This window comes from Calliopsis andreniformis, unplaced genomic scaffold (assembly GCF_051401765.1).
Source record: "Calliopsis andreniformis isolate RMS-2024a unplaced genomic scaffold, iyCalAndr_principal scaffold0138, whole genome shotgun sequence".
Lineage (NCBI taxonomy): Eukaryota > Metazoa > Arthropoda > Insecta > Hymenoptera > Andrenidae > Calliopsis > Calliopsis andreniformis.
Window position 1 is genome coordinate 886573 of NW_027480547.1, and position 6968 is coordinate 893540.

Genomic DNA, 6968 nt, shown 5'->3' on the forward strand with positions numbered 1-6968 from the left:
TGAAGAATGGGGATTGAATATTGAAAACTGTGAATTGAGGATATTCTACTGAGGACTGAGGATTGACAATTGATTGTTGAGGACTGAGGGCTGATGATTGAGGATTCAGGATTGAGGATTCGGTATTGAGGTTTCAGGACTGAGGACTGATGGTTGAGGATTGAGGATTGAGGATTGAGTATAGAAGATTGAGGGTTGAGGATTGATGATTGAGGATTGAGGATAGAGGATTGAAGATTGAGGATTGGGGATTGAGGACAGACGATTGAGGATTGAGTGTTGAGGATTGAGAATTGAGGATTGAGGATTGAAGATTGAGTATTGAGGATTCAAGATTGCGGATTGAGGATTGAGGATTGAAGATTGAGGACTGAGTGTTGTGGGTTGAGTGATGAGAATTGATGTTTGTGGATTGAGACTTGAAGATTGAAGAATGGGGATTGAGTATTGAAAACTGTGAATTGAGGATATTCTATTGAGGTTTGAGGACTGACAATTGATTGTTGAGGACAGAGGACTGAAGTTTGCGGATTCAGGATTGAGGATTCGGGATTGAGGTCTCAGGACTGAGGATTGAGGGTTGAGGATTGAGGATTGAGGATTGAAGATTGAGTATTGAGGATTGTAGATTGAGGATATAGGATTGATGATTGAAGATTGAGGACTGAGTGTTGAGGGTTGAGTGAAGAGAATTGATGTTTGTGGATTGAGATTTGAAGTTTGAAGAATGGGGATTGAGTATTGAAAACTGTGAATTGAGGATATTCTATTGAGGATTGAGGATTGACAATTGATTGTTGAGGACTGAGGTCTGAAGATTGAGGATTCAGTATTGAAGATTCGGTATTGATGTTTCAGGACTGAGGAATGAGGGTTGAGGGTTGAGGATTGAGGATTGAGGATTTTGGATTGAGGATTGAAGATTGAGGATTGAGGATTGAGGATTGAGGATTGAGTATTGAAGATTGAGTATTGAGGATTGAAGATTGAGGACTGAGGATTGAGGATTGAGGATTGAGAATTGAGGATTGAGGATTGAGGATTGAAGATTGAGGACTGGGTTTCGAGGAGTGACGAATTAGGATTGAGGATTGAGGATTGAGGATTGAGGATTGCAGATTGAGTATTGAGGATAGAAGATTGAGAATTGAGGATTGAGGATTGAGGATTGAGGATTGAGGACTGAGGATTGAGGATTGAGGATTGAAGATTGAGTATTGAGTATTGAAGATTGAGGATTGCGGATTGAGGAGTAAGGATTGAAGATTTAGGATTCAGGATTGATGTTTGAGGACTGAGGATTGAGGATTGGGGATTGAGGGTTGAGGATTTGGGATTGATGATTGAGGATTGAGGATTGAGGATTGAGGATTGAGAATTGAGGGTGAGGACTGAGGATTGAGGATTGAGGTTTGGGTAATGAGGATTGAGGGTTGAGGATTGAGGATTGAGTATTGAGGATTGAGGATTGAAGATTGAGGATTGGGGTCTGAGTGTTGAGTGTTGAGTGATGAGAATTGATGTTTGTGGATTGAGATTTGAAGATTGAACATTGGGGATTGAGTATTGAAACCTGCGAATTGGGTATATTCTATTGAGGATTGAGGACTGACAATTGATTGTTGAGGACCGAGGGCTGAAGGTTGAGGATTCAGGATTGAGGATTCAGGATTGAGGTTTGAGGACTGAGGATTGAGGGTTGAGGATTGAGGATTGAGTATTGAGGATCGAAGATTGAGGATTCTGTATTGAGGATTGAACATTCAGGATTGAGGATTGAGGATAGAGGATTGAGGTTTGAGGATTGAAGATTGAATATTGATGATTGAAGATTGAGGATTGAAGATTGAGGGTTGTGGATTGCGGACGAGGACTGAGGGTTGAGTATTGATGTTTGAGGTCTGAGGATTGAGGATTGAGGATTGAGAATTGAGGATTGAGGATTGAGGATTGAAGTTTGAGGATTGGGTGTTGGGGATTGCAGAATGAGGATTGAGGATTGAGGATTGAAGATTGAGGGTTGAAGATTGAGTATTGAGGATTGAGGATTGAGGATTGAGGATTGAGGATTGAGGATTGAGGGTTGAGGATTGAGGATTGAAGATTGAGTATTGAGGATTGAAGTTTGAGGATTGGGGATTGAGGATTGAGGATTGAGGATTGAATATTGTGGATTGAGGATTGAAGATTGAGGATTGGGTATTGAGGATTGACGATTGAGGAATGAGTATTGAGGATTGAGAATAGAGGATTGAGGATGAAGGTTGAGTCTTGAGGATTGGAGGTTGAGGATTTAGGATTGAGGATTGAAGATTGAGGACTGAGTGTTGAGGGTTGAGTGATGAGAATTGATGTTTGTGGATTGAGATTTGAAGATTGAAGAATGGGGATTGAATATTGAAAACTGTGAATTGAGGATATTCTACTGAGGACTGAGGATTGACAATTGATTGTTGAGGACTGAGGGCTGATGATTGAGGATTCAGGATTGAGGATTCGGTATTGAGGTTTCAGGACTGAGGACTGATGGTTGAGGATTGAGGATTGAGGATTGAGTATAGAAGATTGAGGGTTGAGGATTGATGATTGAGGATTGAGGATAGAGGATTGAAGATTGAGGATTGGGGATTGAGGACAGACGATTGAGGATTGAGTGTTGAGGATTGAGAATTGAGGATTGAGGATTGAAGATTGAGTATTGAGGATTCAAGATTGCGGATTGAGGATTGAGGATTGAAGATTGAGGACTGAGTGTTGTGGGTTGAGTGATGAGAATTGATGTTTGTGGATTGAGACTTGAAGATTGAAGAATGGGGATTGAGTATTGAAAACTGTGAATTGAGGATATTCTATTGAGGTTTGAGGACTGACAATTGATTGTTGAGGACAGAGGACTGAAGTTTGCGGATTCAGGATTGAGGATTCGGGATTGAGGTCTCAGGACTGAGGATTGAGGGTTGAGGATTGAGGATTGAGGATTGAGGATTGAGGATTGAGGATTGAGGATTGAGGATTGAGGATTGAGGATTGAAGACTGAGTATTGAGGATTGAAACTTGAGGATTGATGATTGAGGATTGAAGATTGAGGGTTGAGGATTGAAGATTGAGGATTGGGAATTGAGGACTGACGATTGAGGATTGAGGATAGAGGATTGAGGATTGAGGATTGAGTATTGAAGATTGAGTATTGAGGATTGAAGATTGAGGATTGAGGATTGAGGATTAAGGATTAAGGATTGAGAATTGAGGATCGAGGATTGAGGATTGAAGATTGAGGATTGGGTATTGAGGAGTGACGAATTAGGATTGAGGATTGAGGATTGAGTATTGAGGATTGCAGATTGAGTATTGAGGATTGAAGATTGAGGATTTAGGATTGAGGATTGAAGATAGAGGACTGAGTGTTGAGGGTTGAGTGATGAGAATTGATGTTTGTGGATTTAGATTTGAAGATCGAAGAATGGGGATTGAGTATTGAAAACTGTGAATTGAGGATATTCTACTGAGGATCGAGGATTGACAATTGATTGTTGAGGACTAAGGGCTGAAGATTGAGGATTCAGGATTGAGGATTCGGTATTGATGTTTCTGGACTGAGGATTGAGGGTTGAGTATTGAGGATTGAGGATTGAGGATTGAGGGTTGAGTATTGAAGATTGAGTATTGAGGATTGAATGTTGAGTATTCAGTATTGAGGATTGACGATTGAGGATTGAGTATTGCGGATTGAGAATTGAGGATTGAGGATTGAGGATTGAGGATTGAAGATTGAATATTGATGATTGAAGACTGAGGATTGAGGATTGAGGGTTGTGGAATGCGGACGAGGGCTGAGGGTTGAGTATTGATGTTTGAGGTCTGAGGATTGAGGATTGAGGATTGAGAATTCAGGATTGAGGACTGAGGATTGAGGATTGAGGATTGAGGATTGAGCATTGAGGATTGAAGATTGAGGATTGGGTATTGAGGATTGAACATTCAGGATTGAGGATTGAGGATAGAAGATTGAGGATTGAGTATTGACGATTGAGTATTGAGTATTGAAGATTGAGGATTGAGGATTGAGGATTGAGGATTGAGGATAGAGGATAGAAGATTGAGGATTGGGGATTGAGGATTGACGATTGAGGATTGAGTGTTGAGGATTGAGAGTTGAGGATTCAGGATTGAAGATTGAGTATTGAGGATTCAAGATTGAGGATTGAGGATTGAGGATTGAAGACCGTGGACTGAGTGTTGAGGGTTGAGTGATGAGAATTGATGTTTGTGCATTGAGATTTGAAGATTGAGAATGGGGATTGAGTATTGAAAACTGTGAATTGAGGATATTCTATTGAGGATTGAGGATTGACAATTGATTGTTGAGGTCTGAGGACTGAAGTTTGCGGATTCAGGATTGAGGATTCGGGATTGAGGTTTCAGGACTGAGGATTGAGGGTTGAGGATTGAGGATTGAGGATTGAGGATTGAGGATTGAGGATTGAGGATTGAGGATTGAGGATTGAGGATTGAGGATTGAGGATTGAAGACTGAGTATTGAGGATTGAAACTTGAGGATTGATGATTGAGGATTGAAGATTGAGGGTTGAGGATTGAAGATTGAGGATTGGGAATTGAGGATTGACGATTGAGGATTGAGGATAGAGGATTGAGGATTGAGGATTGAGTATTGAAGATTGAGTATTGAGGATTGAAGATTGAGGATTGAGGATTGAGGATTAAGGATTGAGAATTGAGGATCGAGGATTGAGGATTGAAGATTGAGGATTGGGTATTGAGGAGTGACGAATTAGGATTGAGGATTGAGGATTGAGTATTGAGGATTGCAGATTGAGTATTGAGGATTGAAGATTGAGGATTTAGGATTGAGGATTGAAGATAGAGGACTGAGTGTTGAGGGTTGAGTGATGAGAATTGATGTTTGTGGATTTAGATTTGAAGATCGAAGAATGGGGATTGAGTATTGGAAACTGTGAATTGAGGATATTCTATTGAGGATTGAGGATTGACAATTGATTGTTGAGGACTAAGGGCTGAAGATTGAGGATTCAGGATTGAGGATTCGGTATTGATGTTTCTGGACTGAGGATTGAGGGTTGAGTATTGAGGATTGAGGATTGAGGATTGAGGATTGAGAATTGAGGATTGAGGATTGAGGATTGAAGATTGAGGATTGAGGATTGAGGATTGAGGATTGAGGATTGAGGATTGAGGATTGAGGATTGCAGATTGAGGATTGGGTATTGAGGAGTGACGAATTAGGATTGATGATTGAGGATTGAGGATTGAGGATTGAGGATTGAGGATTGAAGATTGAGGGTTGAAGATTGAGTATTGAGGATTGAAGATTGAGGATTGAGGATTGAGGATTGAGGATTGTGGATAGAGGATTGAAGATTGAGGATTGGGGATTGAGGATTGACGATTGAGGATTGAGTGTTGAGGATTGAGAATTGAGGATTGAGGATTGAAGATTGAGTATTGAGGATTCAAGATTGCGGATTGAGGATTGAGGATTGAAAAATGAGGACTGAGTGTTGAGGGTTGAGTGATGAGAATTAATGTTTGTGCATTGAGATTTGAAGATTGAAGAATGGGGATTGAGTATTGAAAACTGTGAATTGAGGATATTCTATTGAGGATTGAGGATTCACAATTGATTGTTGAGGACTGAGGTCTGAAGATTGAGGATTCAGTATTGAAGATTCGGTATTGATGTTTCAGGACTGAGGAATGAGGGTTGAGGGTTGAGGATTGAGGATTGAGGATTTTGGATTGAGGATTGAGGATTGAGGATTGAGGATGGAGGATTGAGGATTGAGTATTGAAGATTGAGTATTGAGGATTGAAAATTGAGGACTGAGGATTGAGGATTGAGGATTGAGAATTGAGGATTGAGGATTGAGGATTGAAAATTGAGTATTGAGGATTGAAGATTGAGGATTGGGGACTGAGGATTGAGGATTGAGGATTGAATATTGTGGATTGAGGATTGAAGATTGAGGATTGGGAATTGAGGATTGACGATTGAGGATTGAGTATTGAGGATTGAGAATTGAGGATTGTGGATTGAAGATTGAGTATTGAGGATAGAAGATTGAGGATTGAGGACGAGGACAGAGGGTTGGGTATTGATGCTTGAGGTCTGAGGATTGAGGTTTGAGGATTGGGAATTGAGGATTGAGGATTGAGGATTGAAGATTGAGGTTCGAGGATTGAGGATTGAGTATGAGGGTTGAGGTTTGAGGATTGAGGTTTGAGGACTGAGGACTGAGGATTGAGGTTTGAGAATTCAGGATTGAGGATTGCGTATTGAGGATTGAGTGTTGAGGATTGAAGATTGAGGATTTGGTATTGAGGCTTGGGGATTGAGGATTGAGGATCGAGGATTGAAGATTGAGGATTGGGAATTGAGGGTTGACGGTTGAGGATTGAGGATTGAATATTGAGGATCGGGTATTGAGTATTGAACATTCAGGATTGAGGATTGAGGATAGAGGATTGAGGATTGAGGATTGAAGATTGAATATTGATGATTGAAGATTGAGGATTGAGGATTGAGGATTGAGTGTTGTGGATTGCGGACGAGGACTGAGAGTTGAGTATTGATGTTTGAGGTCTGAGGATTGAGGATTGAGGATTGGGAATTGAGGATTGAGGATTGAGGATTGAAGATTGAGGATTCGGTGTTGAGGATTGAAGAATGAGGATAGAGGATTGAGGATTGAAGATTGAGAGTTGAAGATTGAGTATTGAGGATTGTAGATTGAGGATTGAGGATTGAGGATTGAGGATTGAGGATTGAGAATTGAGGATTGAGGATTGAAGATTGAGTATTGAGGATTGAAAATTGAGGATTTAGGATTGAGGATTGAAGATTGAGGACTGAGTGTTGAGGGTTGAGTGATGAGAATTGATGTTTGTGGATTGAGATTTGAAGATTGAAGAATGGGGATTGAGTATTGAA